Here is a 15,377-nt window from a genome sequence, read left to right on the forward strand (position 1 = left end):
ATATCAAAAATTTAAGCCCATGCTATATAAAACATGCATAAAATATAAACTGAAATTCTTCAGATGTTTTAAATGGCTTACTTCAAATTAATCTAGATAGTGCGTCTGAAACGTGCCTGCTCACAATGTACACATAAAGATTTTTGATGCTAATTTCACTATTCTATCCCTCCTTGGGGAAAAGCTGCCTTTTTTGTGTTGGCATTTGTAGATGGTAAAAAAGTACTAGGGTGGGGAGCTCAAAAAAAGGTGACTGCGTGCGTTTGCAAGCATGAATACTACAGAGTATTTCAGCTGAGTGTTTCTCCTTGTATATTTTGCTCTGATGGTCAATACCAGTGCAGATGTATGTTGCTGTGTCTTTAAATGAATGTAACAAGTAGAGCAGATTGACAGAAAACTAATTTATTGTGTTAGTGTTGTGTTAGCGGAGGTCAGAGTGATTGAGATTAAACAGCTTCAACCCGAAATGTTGCAACAGAATATTTCTCCTGACCTCTGGGAGTTTTCTGGAAAACACAGTCAAAGCTACAGGACAGACTGCAAGACTTGCATTCAGAGGAGAGGGGTGGGGCCATCCACCTGCTCCAACCAATTACATTCCTCACATTAGTTCATGCCTCTAGTGTTCCAATGAGATGCACTGTGAAGCTGCAACCAGGACAAAGTCCTCTCTCCCGCTCGCTCTCTCTCTCGCTCTCTCTCTCTCTCTCTACAAAGATATATATATATATATATATATATATATATATATATATATATATATATATATATATATATATATATATATATATATATATATATATATATATATGCATGCCCAATGATTACACTGAAAGAAGTTTCTTTGAGTGATATGAAGGCATGTTGAACTGTTTGTGCAAAGCAAGTGTGTGTGTGTGTGTGTGTGTGTGTGTGTGTGTGTGTGTGTGTGTGTGTGTGTGTGTGTGTGTGTGTGTGTGTGTGTGTGTGTGTGTTTGGATAGTGAAGAGGAGCTCTTACCTAGACAGCAGGTTCACAGATGCTCTGTTCAGTTAAAAGGGTGAGATCAAAGTGAGAGCCTCTTTTCATTCACTTCTCTCTACCAAGTGAAGCTATTACATAACATGGAACATACAGGAGAGTGATTGGACAGGGTAGGACTCACCATTTCAAGACAGCCAATCATCTTTCAGAACACAAACACACGTTAAGGTCCTCTGCAGGAGGAGGACTTACACAACTATCATACACTCAACAATTCACGTGGTGTGTTTTTTCTTCTTCTTCTTTTTTTACTAGGGTCCGAGCACTGACTATTATCTTACTATTTTATTACTTACTATTATCATTATTATTTGTCAGCCTGTTTTTGAGGGCCTTATAATTTTAGTGAAAATTTGCACACTCGTCAGGTCCGGCGAAAATTTAAATAATTTGGGGGAGTTACACATTTCACTTGGGAAAAAGGCTCAATGGCGCCACCTGCAAAATTGGAAAAAGAAAGCCCTAAAATCCCATTTCACCGAGATCTACGAAAATCAGCATACATATGTAACAGGCCAAGATGAACAAAAAACTCTCATGCCGTACCAAATTTTGGTGAATTTTTCGTCAAATTGACAAATTTTCCAGAGTGAACTCGTCCCAGGAGGAAATTCCAATGTACTTTAACTTGGGCTTTTTTGTTAGAGAAGAGTTTGAATAAAAATCTCTCGCAAAAGTTTTAGGGTGTGGCCGTGACCAAGCCACAAAGTTTGTAGTATAAATTGGCTGTTCCTAGTGAGATCGGCCTCAAATTTGACACATTGCATCAGAGTCTGGTCCTTATCAAAACTGCATGATGACTCTCAGTCGTAAAGCCATTTGAGGGTGTGGCAATGGTCAAGAATGCCATGGAACTGGAAGTGCAATGTAAAAAGACTGAATGTGATCAGATTGATCTCAAACTTAATATGCTGCATCAGAGTCTGACCCTCATCACCTAATTAGCATATGGGCTAATGTTAGCACACGCGGTAATTAGCAGACGCACAAGCCACACTAATTCCCATAGAGGCAAATGTTAGCATCTGCCTTAATTAGCATACGGAGTAACATTAGCATGATGCTAATCAGCATACACACTAATTAGCATATGCGCAGCACGAGCGGCCACATCTGATCACAGTCAAGGAACACAACCCGTGGTTTCCTGCTGGAAACAGGAAGTGAGCCATACATGCTTCGTTCTGGCTGAAACTTTACACATTGCATGAGAGTCCAATTCTGATCACAGCCATAAGATGGTTTCATCGTTTGGGCTTAGTGCCACCTGCTGGTAACAGGAAGTGAGGCGGACATGCTCTGTTCTGGCTCCGTTCAGCTCTTGAACAAACACTTCCAAGCAACCTAACCCCTAATGTGCATGCAAAGTTAATTATAGATGAGGACAGGTACATCTGGACAGGTGACGACAAGTACACCTGGACAGGTGACGACAGGTACACCTGAAGAGGTGGGGACAAGTACACCTGGAGAGGTGAGGTCAGGTACACCTGGAGAGGTGAGGACAGGTACACCTGGACAGGTGTTAAGTCCGTCACAGGACAATCACAGAAAGACAGACAGAGAGAGAGAGAGAGAGACAATCACACTCACATTCACACCTCGGGGCAATTTAGCATCATCAATTAACCTCACATGCATGTTTTTGGAATGTGGGAAGAAACCGGAGTACCTGGAGGAAACTCATGCACACACAGGGAGAACATGCAAACTCTGCAGAGAAAGGCCTGGCCAGTGTTTGAACCTGGACTTTTTGCTGTGAGGTGAGAGCACTAACCACTGCTCCACCATGCTGAAGATACCTGAAAATAAAATCTTCTTCTTGTCAAATACAGCCTAAGACTAAAAACAGTTCAAAGATAAAAAAAACATCACAAATGTATTTTTGATGCACACACAAACAATTCTTGTTTTCACATAAGCTCCATCTGTTGTATTAATAACAACAGACTGATACTTTTATTCAAAACTTGTGTAATTTTTACTAAAATGCTAAAATATTTAAATCACTTAGTCTGTTTTCAGAACATCGTTTTAATTCATACATTTGTGTGTGTCTTTAACGGTTTGATTTGAACTGAACTGTGTCAGATCCACAAAAGCTTTTTGTTTCCCAGAACTCACTGATGTCAATCAGATAACGATCTGATGCAGTGAAAGTCACACTCATTCCTCTGCAGGAAGAAGCTTCAGCATCATGTCTTTCCATAGGTTTTCAGACTCCAGCTTCTTGCTATCCAGCTGTCTCTCCACTATCAGAATCAGAAGGACTTTATTAATCCCTGGGGTAAATACTTTCTTTTTTTACTGTCCCCTCTCATCTGAATAAGGGGGGATGATTAAGGGCAGGATACCCTCTAACACAAACAGATGCACAATGTCCGCGCACACTCAAGGACTTCAGGTACACTAGCTAACCTGACAGGCAAGCTTAGTGACCTTGGTGAATCCTGAGCTAATGACTCTTCCTCCTCCTGTAAGGAGGTTACTTATCAGATTGGATGTTAATTGTTGGCCAAAACTGTCCTTAGTTGTATATGGTTTTGTTGATTTGTGTTTACTCTTTAATGGACAGATGACCTTTCCAGGTGATTCTGGTCTTAACAAAGTCAGTAATGTCAAATGATGGATGTTTCTGCATATATTTTAATTTTAATTCAATTTCATTGATATAGCATTGGAGATGGTGGAAAGGAAAAACTCCCTTTAACAGGAAGAAACCCACAGAACCAGATTCAGAGGTGGCGACTTCCTGCAGAACCAAACTCCAAGGTGGAGAGACTTGCCGAACCAGTCTCTGAGTCTGATTCTGCAGAAAAACTCCATCTCAGAGACATTCTGCAGAACCAGGCTTTGAGACTTTCTGCAGAACCAGATACTTTCTGCAGAACCAGACTCAGAGGAAGAGACTTTCTGCAGAACCAGAGACTTTCTGCAGAATCAGACTTGGAGGAAGAGACTTTCTGCAGAACCAGAGACTTTCTGCAGAATCAGACTCGGAGGAAGAGACATTCTGCAGAACCAGACTCGGAGGAAGAGACATTGTGCAGAACCAGACTCGATTCTGGTTGGAGGTTGGGGATAGAAAGACAGAATAGGAGAGAACAGATTCAGAGCAAAATCAACAAACAGCTAATCATAAATCCACTTACTGCAAACGTGATGGAGGCTCAGACCAGGAACTTTCAGTTCAAAATCTGAGAAGCCAAAGAAGACATTCATTTTTAAATTGTTGGGATTCACCGGACATACAGTAGATGGTCTTTATTTGTCATGATATTAAAATCATGCATGAGTTTCAACCTCTGGCTTCAAGAGCTCACACTGACAGATGCTTCATTATAGATCCAAGCGATCGGCTCCTAGGATTCGCATGAAGAGATAGTTAGCCGCAGATGCTAATGCTAACACATGAGCCGAGTTTGAAAGAAAGAGAGGAAAGGTTTTTTCAGTGTTGGTGCTATATGTAAGTACACCCCAGCTATACTTGATAACAAGCAGCAGGACCCCCACAGAAGCATGGGAGACGTTAAAAGGACAATTTGAAAGAGACACTGTTGCTCACAAGCTATTTCTGAAGAAAAAGTACTTCCGGTGTGAAATGAAGGAAGGAGAAAACCTCAATGATCATTTGAAAATAATGAAGGAGCTTACTGATAAACTAGGTGCAATAGGTTCTGTGTTAGAAGAGGAGGAACTATGCAACAGTTGTTACTGCAATGGAGACAAAGATGGAGAGTTTGACACTACAGTTTGTCCAACAAGCATTGATAAATGAACAAAAACAAGTGCATGCTGACAACAGTACAGCGTCCAGTGGTGCATCAGCCAGGTCAACTCAAGTGTGTGGAAATATGCAGGACAAGTCAAAAACCGTGGGCGCCGACAGCCCCAGCTCCTGGAGATGTTACAAATGTGGTAAAGAGTGACATATCAAACGTGACTGTCCAAGCACTAAAAATAAATGCATAACCCACAAGCCTAAAAGCATGACGTATGAGGATACAGAGGACTCATGTGAGGGTGTCTTTGTTGTAAGCGAGTCAAGTCAAAGTGATTTCCTACAAGGAGACTAGTTGATTGATTCCAGAGCATCGAAACACATGACATGGAACAAAGAAGGACTTCATCACTACAAGCAGTTCTCAGAACCACAATCTGTGAAACTTGGTGATGGTAGAGTGGTTGAGGCTCTTGGACTGGGGAACTGCAAATGTCCTTCAGAGTTAGTGATGTTAAAAATGTCCCAATGTATGATGTACTGTATGTTCCCAAGTTATCTATGAATCTTTCCTCAGTGGGAGCTGCTGCCCGGAAAGCAAATACAGTGCAGTTCAAAACGTCTCCCCGCTACATACGAGGAAAGGATGGAACTCTTCATGGAATGGGAACACAGAGATCTGATGGGTTGCATCAGCTGGACACTGAGGGAAGCTGCACAACCAGTCATTGAGCATCAACTGCATCATTTCCAGTAAGTCTGTGGCATCAGCGCTTAGGCCACACTACAAAGTTGAAGGTCATGGTTAAAGGTGGGAACCTTGCTGCAGAAGAGGAGGAAACCTTCTGTGAAGCTTGTGTTGAGGGCCAAATGTCAAGAAAGCCTTGCAAACCAGTGGGAGAAATCCGATCAAAACGCAAGTTAGTGTGTCTGTAGTCCTATGCAAACTGAATCACTTGGTGGAAAGAAGTACTTCGTAACTTTTATTGATGACTACTCCAGGTGCTGTAAAGTGTATTTCATGAAAGAGAAAAGTGAGGTTCTGAGCAAGATCAAAGAGTTTGAGAAAATATTCTCAAATGAGTGTGGGCAGAAGCTGAAGACTCAGAGTAGACAATGGTAGAGAATACACATCAAGGGAGTTTCAAGACCACTTGAAGGCTCAGGGCATCCACCATGAAATGACGATAGCCATACACTTCAGCAAAATGGTGTTGCAGTAAGAAAGAACAGGACTCTAGTGGAAGCAGCTAGAAGTATGCTGTCTCATGCAAAGCCACCAAACGTGTACTGGGCAGAAGCTGCTACAACGGCACCATACATACAGAATAGATTACCCACATCTGCTATAAAGGAAGAGACGCCCTATCAAAGGTGGTATGGCAAAAGGCCAGACATTAGTCACATGAGAACATTTGGTTGTGTTGCTTATGCTCATGACCCAGACACAGAGAAAGAAGCTGGACAAAAAGACGGTTAAGCTTCGCTTCATAGGATATGCAACCAACTCCAAAGGTTACTGTCTGTGGGATGAAGAAAAGAGGAGAGTACTCATTTGCAGAGATGTTGTATTCAATGAAACAGACTTTGGATGCAACCAGGATGAGAAAAACTCCTGTTCAGAAAATGAGGTGACACTAAACACTTTTGCTAGACTACTTGCAAACAACTACTGAGAACTCTAGTGTCAATGAGGCTGCAAGAGAAAGTCGCAGGATCAGAAAACCTCCAAAGAGATACGGATATGATGAGTTTGCTGACTTAGCAACAGTTGAGCACTATGCTAACGTGTTGTGTCACAGAGCCAAATACATTGAAAGAGGCAATGTCAAGTCCAAACGCAAAGGAATGGCAGGAAGCAGCTGATCGGGAATACGAGTGACTGCTGGACAATGATACATGGGACTTGGTAGAGTTACCGAAGGATCGCAAAGCAATTGGATGAAAATGGGTGTTCAAAGTCAAGCATCACAGTGATGGATGAGTGGAAAGATTCAAGTGCAGACTTGTTGCTAAAGGCTACGCACAGATTCATGGTGCTGACTATGATGAAACGTTTTTACCAGTGGTACGATTCAGTTCAATTCCAACACTGTTATCCTTTGCTGTGCAGAACGACCTGATTGTGCATCAAATGGACATTGTAACTGCATTCCTAAACTGACACTGGGAAGAGGAAATCTACATGGAGCAACCAGAGGGTTACGTCAAACAAGGACAAGAACTTCTAGTTGTGCAAACTAAACAAGTCAATATATGGACTGAAGCTGTCTCCACACTGTTGGAGCAAAGCCTTTACAGAGTTAAAGTTATTGGTTTTACACTGAGTACTTCAGACCAATGTGTGTTTGTTAGATCAGGTCAGGAATTTTGGCTGTGTATGTTGATGATTTGATTTTGATTACAGAGTCAACAGAGAGCATGGACAAGTTAAAGGACACTCTGAAGAAACACTATAAAATGAAAGAGTTCTGTTATGTAACCACGTTTTAAAGTTTGGCGTATAGGTATATAACTTTGTCCCCTCCCCTTGTGGCACAGCTGTGTTACTCTCAATAAAACCATGTAAACAAACTACAGTATGCCCTTAAAGGATGTTACTTCAGTACCAGTGGACCTGGAAATGCACATACATACTTAATGGTTTGGAAAAATGAAGACTGACTGTACTGAAAGATAACGTACAAGTGTCATTTCTATCTCTGATTTTATAAGGTTGAAACTACAAGGAAGCAGGCCAATGAAAACAGTAAAAGAGATGCAATCACAACAGATAGACTAGTAACTCCTATCCAGTGATGCCGGTAACGTGTTAATTAGTAACACGTTACTCTCATAAGACCACTTTTTTCAGTAATGAGTAATCTAACGCATGACTATTTCCAAACCAGTAATCAGATTAAAGTTACTTCTCCAAGTCACTGTGCGTTATTGTTGTAATGTCCAACATGACGATTTTCTTGTCTGCAAAGCTGCTTTATCATTAAACAGAACCGGGCCCTCCTCCAAAGGCACACATGCAGTGTGTCTGCACACTCATCTGACCCACCCCCTTCTCCACTCTCAGCCAATCACAGACCAGCTCACTCTAATGGTCCATTCAGATAAGATAAAAGAATGGGAACTAACAAACATAATCACAAAACCATATCATTGCAACAACAACACAACTGCAGAGATGTTACACTATGTTTGTAATTTCCCTGAGTAAAAAGATATATTGGCAGGAAGCCCGCCTGCAGAAGCTAGAAGCAGGCAGAGAGGGGTCATAGACCTATAAAACTAGAGTTATAGTAGTGTTTTATGTGTTTATGTGCAGAAGTTTACTTCTACATTTCTATGTGGTCTGTCTTCTTCTGCACTTTGTTGTGTTTGGTGAGTCACAGCGCCCCTAAAGGCCTGGCATGTGTACTACATGCCCTGAAGCCTCGTGTTGAGCCGTGTTCATAGTGAGGTGTGGACGGTTTTTTGGGAGAAGGCCAGGGAGAACAAAAGATCATTTTTACGTTGTGTGGATGTACGCTCAGTTTACAACAACTAAAGAGAAAGAGAAGAATTTTGATTCAATAAGTGAGTTTTACAATAATTTCTAGCTAAACAAAGCTTCTGCCAATAGTGCTTTTAGCTTCAGACATCTTAGTTGCTCTAAAAATAGACTATTGAGTATACGTATTTGCTATAGCAATGTGAGTATCGGATTGGGAAAGTATCGGTATCGGCCGAAACTCAATTCTGAAAAATTGGATCGGTATTGGGGGCAAAAAAGTGTGATCGGGACATCCCTACTGATAAGCTTGTTGTTCTCTCTCAGTTAGGAAAGGACAAAGTCTGTCAGTCTAAAAAAAATTATGTACATGGACTTTTAACAGCCTGACATGTTGTGTAACATGTAAATAAAAAGGTTGGGACATGTGAAGCCTTCAAATCTCTGCTTGATTTTTGAAGATAATTCAAAGGTAACTGTGAGGCTGGATTATTGTCTTAAATTTGATGGACTAATAACATTTTGTAACAACAAGAATCAAAGGTTGGGTCTGTTGGAACCCGGCCTTAAGCCAGCTGGTTCCTCCCGGTCCTTTGATCCTATACTTAGTTGTTTTAAAGGGGTCTCAAGACAGCAAGATACGTTTTACCATTTATTTAGCAAAGAAAGTAAAAATAGCCATATGCAATGTGCAGCGCTGGACCCTGAATATCTCAGAAGGAGTATGAGTGTCCAACTTCCATGGTTCGACATTTTTCTTGGGGGCCACACCCCGACAATAGGTTGGGCTTCAGCACGATAGGTCACTTTTGTCATGGTGTCTGTTGCCAACCGAAATCAGATGTCTTTAATCAATGTGTGTCATGAAAGCTGTATGTGTTTATGTTGTTATCCAGAGTAGGTGAGTTCCACCTCTTTTGCTCTGCCATCATACATCAGGCTGATAGCAGAACAACCTTATCCTGGAATGAACGGTCAGAATGTCCTGTTAGAATGAACTCTCAGATTTTCAGTATCTGAGCATACGCGTAAACAGTGATCATAGTATTGCTAATGTAATATCCTTCAGGTCAGAGGAACGTTTACCACTAACCAACTACAATTGACTGGGGAATAATGATATTTAATACTCACACAAAAACAATCACTTTCAAGTCCTGCTTACTCGAAGGTAATCATCACAAATGTAAGTTATTAAGCAATGATATGGCTCATGAGACCTTAAGAGGCACCATGTACAATTTGAAAATCTGGTCTATACGCAAAATCCACAGCTAAACAGCTTTCGTTGCACTAAACCAACACAGTCAGGATTCTGATGATTGGGGACAACAGCTACTGTCCTTCAAGATGCTTCACTTTTGTTTACTGTGAGGACAGAGGATGGACAAATCTTCACAACAAATCGCTGCAGTCTTCTTAAAACAAAAAAGACTGTCCTAAAACTCTGTGAATTCCACAGATAATCCAAGTTTATTGTTTCACCTTCTACAGACTGTAACCACATACACATGCCAAGTATACCTTTGCTGAGAAGATCTACAAAAGACCAAAGAGCCAGAGAGACTGAACTGAGCAGGGACTGTTTAAAAAAAACAAAAAACCTAAATGTTCATGTTTATGTGTGGTTCAAGTTGTTGATTAACGCTGCAAGCAGCATGGAATTGGTCTTTGCACATCCACACACTTTGGACTGTTGTGCATGTCGAAGTTTTGTGCACGTCAGAGTGAGATGGAAATGTGGGCAAACAGTGACATGAAAGTGCCATAAATTTCATATTTCTGATCCGCTGTCGGCAGAGATTCCCCACTCAACCCTCCCCTCAGCAAAACCTCAAGTCATAGTTACTATGTAAATGACCCTCTGTCAGATTTCTCAGCAGGGTACCAGTGCGGGCCTGAAGCTCACTGCAGGATCTGTGTCTGTCAGAGCAGATACACAAGTTCAGAGGGTAGCCAAAGACACGTCCTTTGACAAAAGTCACAATTTTCACCATGAATCATCATCAACATATTTTACATACACAACACCACATTTAAGGTTAATACAGTAAAGTAGTTAATAATAACAAATAAGGGCCTTTCCTCTTGGAAAAGCGGCTGGCCCAGATGGGTTTGGCTGCGAATTCTATAAGGCATTCCATAAAAGATTAGTCCCACTCATGCTACGAATGGTAGCTGACTCAATTAAAAATAAACGGCTTCCCAGCTCTCTCTATGAGGCAAACATTTGTTTGCTTTTAAAAAAAGGAAAAGAAGAAACCGACCCTGCGAGCTACAGGCCTATTGCTCTTCTAAATTGTGATCAAAAAGTTATAACTAAAGTCCTCGCCACAAAATTAGGAAAATACATATCAAAAATTATACATCGCGATCAAACTGGTTTTATCCCCGGTAGATTCTCATTTAGTAACGTTCGTTTGCTTTTAAACACCATATACTCGCCCCACAAAAAGGATACACAAGCTGCTGTTATATCCCTGGATGCCCAAAAGGCATTTGATCAGATTGAATGGCCATATATGTTTGAGACACTAAAACGGTTTGGGTTTGGGGTGAACTTTATAGAGTGGGTTAAAATGATTTATTCTAATCCTGTCTCCTCAATCCTCACTAACATGGATAAGTCTCAACCTTTTGAATTGCAACGTGGTGTGAGGCAGGGAGATCCTCTCTCTCCCCTTCTTTTTAATATAGCTTTGGAACCTCTTGCAGTGGGAATCAGGAATCACCCAGGTATTCACGGTGTACAATTTGGTAATGTAGAAAGTCTTGTAAATTTGTATGCTGATGATTTATTGCTCTCTCTATCCAACCCAATAAGTTCAGTTCCCAACCTTCTACATTACATTAATTCATTTGGAAAACTGTCAGGATATACAATTAACTGGGATAAAAGTGAATTCATGCCCCTGAAAGATAATCTGAGCCCTGTGTTTTTAAGATCTCTCCCATTTAAAGTTGTTACAACATACATAACTTATCTAGGCCTGAAGATATCCAGAGACCCTAAACTTTTAATGAAATTAAACTTTTTGGACATGATAGAAAGACTCAAGCTCAATATAAGGACTTGGAAATTGCTTCCCCTCTCTATGATCGGCCGCATCAACGCGATCAAAATGGTTACGCTCCCAAGATTCCTGTATCTCTTCCAAAATCTTCCTGTTTTGTTACCATTGTCTTTCTTTAAAATGCTAGATTCAGTTGTTCTCTCGTTTTTGTGGGCCGGTAAACCTCCTCGCATCTCTAAATCTCACCTGCAGAAAGATACAAGCAGCGGTGGCTTTGGTCTTCCTGTTTTTAGGCACTATTACTGGGCTGCAAATGCGAGAATCCTTACTTTCTGGCAGTGGGGCTTTCCTGATGGAGACTGTTTTGCCACCTTTCCACTTTGGTTAAAAATCGAAGCCATGTCTGTTTCAGGAACCTCTCTTCCGGCTCTCCTGTTCTCGAGGTCACAACCGTCACGCCAATTACTCGGTCATAATTTCATCCTCAGAAATTCCATAAAGATTTTGAACCAAATGAAGAAGTTTTTTGGTTTACCAAACATCACAGTGCAAACTCCTATCACATATAATCATTTGTTTAAGCCAGGGTTAATGGACAGTGTTTTTCTGAATTGGAGAGAGAAAGGACTCTGTTGTATTGGTGACCTTTATATTGACAATAAATTTGCTTCATTTCTTCAGCTTCAAACTAAATGTAATCTCCCCCAATCACATTTCTTCCGCTATCTTCAAGTCAGGCACTTTGTACAGGAATCAATCCCACAGTTCACAACTAAACCAAAGAGTCCGATTTTTCACGATTTAATGGTTTCACATCCAAACTCCAAACATCTTGTTTCTCGCTTTGTATCTGTTTTTATGACACCAGTAAGTACAGGTCATCTCAGGGAGGCCTGGGCTAGAGAGCTGGGGGCTCCAGTGTCAGATCAACTCTGGGAGGAGGGTTTGTCGAGTATAAAGAGCTGTTCTATCAACTCTAGATATAGGCTAATTCAATTCAAAGTTATACATAGACTGCATTACTCCAAAACTAAACTCAATAAGATCTTTGACTCAGTCTCCCCCTTGTGTGACAGGTGTGGTACTGCAGAAGGTTCATTATCGCACCTGTTCTGGCATTGCCCAGTACTGATTCATTTTTGGAGGGACATATTTAATTGGTTTTCCATACAATACAAAACAAACATTCAGCCAGACTTCAACTTAGCAATATTTGGCAGCTCCAACCTGACAAGGCCTTTTCCCTCCCACCAAAGGCAGGCTATTAACGCAGGAATGGTTGCAGCAAAGAAACTGATATTGCTCAACTGGAAGTCTACAACACCACCATGCTTCAAAAGGTGGCTCAATGAAATGCTTCTCATTGCTAAGATGGAGCAGATTCGTGCTAGCAAACAGAACTCTCCTGGTCATTTCATTGAAATGTGGAAGCCTTTTCTGGCTATGCTCGATGAGAGCTGACTGTATACACTGATGGTCTGTGCTGCTATATTGTGTGTATAATGTGTGTAAATTGTGACTATTTGGCATACTCATTGAGGATTATGACTGACTCCCACCCATGTGTGTTTTGTTTTGTGTTGTTTTATTGTTTGTTTTCTCCCCAGGACTGTTTTTAAGAGAAGGACAGATTTTTTGTTTTTTTTCTTTCATGCAGGGGATTATGTTCCTTTTTGCAGGCCATTGGCATCTTTGGACATCTACCTGTACACCCCTTGCCTCTCAATACTATGTGTAATACTGTTCCCTGGGTATTCTCGTCTTGTCAATCTGTGTGTGTTTTTGTTTTGTACTGTACAAAAAAGCTATAAATAAAATAATTAAAATAAATAAATAAATAACAAATAAGAAAATATCTTTCCTGTTGCCAGCAGGTAAATAGGTTCAGAGTCTTGGTGTCATGACATTCTTGTGCGTCCTGATGTGCTTCAAATTCCTACCAATCTCAAGGATGATATCACAAAGTTTGAGGCCATAATATGTAAAAGTATAAATCCCTACAGCGACTGTGAATGGACATTAGCATATGGATGTTTCAGGGCAGTGATGACACGTGAAGTTTCAGGCCGATTGCAACATGTAGAGCAGAGTTAGTTCAAAGTGCTGTGAGGTGATGGTATGACCCACAGCTCCACCATGCTGCCACTATTCATCAGAAGTGAATGTGCAGGCTGCCCCTTTCAATTGAAATGTGCAGTTATCTAATGAAATATATAAAGTTTATATTACACTGGGTAAAAAAAATGTTTATTTTGTAAATTGTCTATGTTTTTTCAACTGATTTAGGACAATTTTGCACCGCTGAATCCCAAAATGATGTCCATTTCTCTCGATCGGGTCAGGTTTTTACCCAAAGTTGTTTTGAAGAAAGTCCGATCTTCTGATTGCATCAATTATATTTTATGTCATTATCGGTTGATTTTTGTTAATATTTTTGACCAGAAATAAGTTTTTGAGCCAAAATTGTTCGCCAATAAAATTTATTAATTATACGTTACAAACATCAATTTCTGTAAATTGAGTAATAGACATTAATATAGCTAGATCATTTAGCTCTTTTTGGTAGAAAGGATGTGGAGCGTCATTGTTGAGAATCACTTCTTCCTCAATTACTTGTTCACTGGAGGAATCTTCCTCACTAATGTCAGGAAGTTCCCCAAAGACCGGAACTGGATGACGTGCTGATTCAAGATCAGGATACTTGAGACTACTCTGGTTCTATCTGTTGATTAGTCACATCAATAGTACAGAAGTAGCAGTCAGTGACATGATTTGTCCCTCCAAACCATAGGAATCCCAAACTTCAGACAACTCTTCTTGTCTTGCCTTGCATACCATGTGTGGCACCCCAAGCCTAATACCAATGTCAGCCTTTTCGCTGACAGCAGCTCCAAAGCACTTTACATGGTTCATCACATTCACTCATTCACACACCATGCAAGGCGTTGTCACTCCAATTGGGGCAGTTTGGGGTTCAGTGTTTTGCCCAAGGACACTTTGGCATGTAGGCAGGCAGAGATGGCAGGCATGGGAATCAAACCTGCAACCTGTCGATTGGGAGACAACCGCTCTACCAACCGAGCTATGCCGCTCCGCTTATAATTGCAAGATCTTCTAGTCGAAGCCATTCTATTCACCTGTAACATAAAAAATACCACTTAGTCATCAATTGGCGCATGCAAACTCTTCAGAGTCCGTTTATTTCAAGAAATAAGAACAATATTTGTATCATACAAAGAAAAAATTGTTGTACATGCAAACACAAACATCAAAAAACATGTAACTGGCTTTGTTACAAAAGTTGACCTGATTGAGCAAAACCAATTTTATTTTTGGATTCAGCACATCAAAATTACTCTAAATCAGTTGAAAAAACAGAATTTTTTAATTTTTAATTTTGTTATGAGCACAGCACCAAGAAGATCAAACTTTTTAAAAGATTTGATTGAACAGCGTTGAACAGGTCCTCGCACAACTACACACATCAGAATGTGTCGCATGTTGAGGTTTTGTGTACGTCACCCCACTTCCTGTTACCAGCAGGTGGAACTCTGTGAACAGACTTTGACTCTCTTGCAAAGGGTAAAGTTTCAGCCAGAACGGAGCATGTAGACCCCACTTCCTGTTTGCAGTAGGTGGCGATATGGCTGACGTCATTGTGATGTAGTTATGATGAGATTCGGTCTCTGATGTAATGTGTGAACTTCGATGCAGATCAGACCATGTTCAGGCTATTTATATTGCACTTTCTGTTTCATGGCGTGAACCTCAAACGGCGTTACGACTGAAACTCATCATATGGTTGTGATGAGAGCCTATTTGATGCGATTTGTCCAATTTGATGCCAATCAAGCAACATTGAGGCCTTTTACACGTCACTTTCTGTTTTTGAAATTCACTTGCCATTTCGTGGTGAAACATCCATTTTTGACCACACCCTCAGATATTATTGTGTAATTTTGATGTACTTTGCTCAAAAATCTCTATTCTATCACCTGTTATTGCAAGTTTTCTTCTGCTGTCTTGGAATAAAGAACTTGTCAAACCTTTGGTCTTTGGAGTGTTTTATTGCAGCTTCAAGGCACAGATCATACAGAGAATGGAAAGCTGTCTGCAGGAGAGTGCAGAGTGC

General features: G+C 40.7%; 1 protein-coding gene across 2 annotated transcripts in view; it reads right to left on the minus strand.

The window, feature by feature from the left end:
* LOC308109049 (cytosolic 10-formyltetrahydrofolate dehydrogenase-like) overlaps nucleotides 1-1,086 on the minus strand; it is a 116,552-nt gene extending 115,466 nt beyond the window's left edge. The window contains exon 1 of one of the 2 annotated variants that reach the window (XM_080462395.1): nucleotides 1,003-1,086. The gene's annotated coding sequence lies outside the window, so the exon portion shown is untranslated. The remainder of the gene's footprint in view (nucleotides 1-1,002) is intronic. The other variant, XM_080462396.1, reaches the window with a different exon arrangement.
* Between the last annotated feature and the right edge of the window lie 14,291 nt (nucleotides 1,087-15,377).

The sequence above is a fragment of the Lipophrys pholis genome (assembly GCF_963383615.2).
Source record: "Lipophrys pholis genome assembly, chromosome: 4".
Lineage (NCBI taxonomy): Eukaryota > Metazoa > Chordata > Actinopteri > Blenniiformes > Blenniidae > Lipophrys > Lipophrys pholis.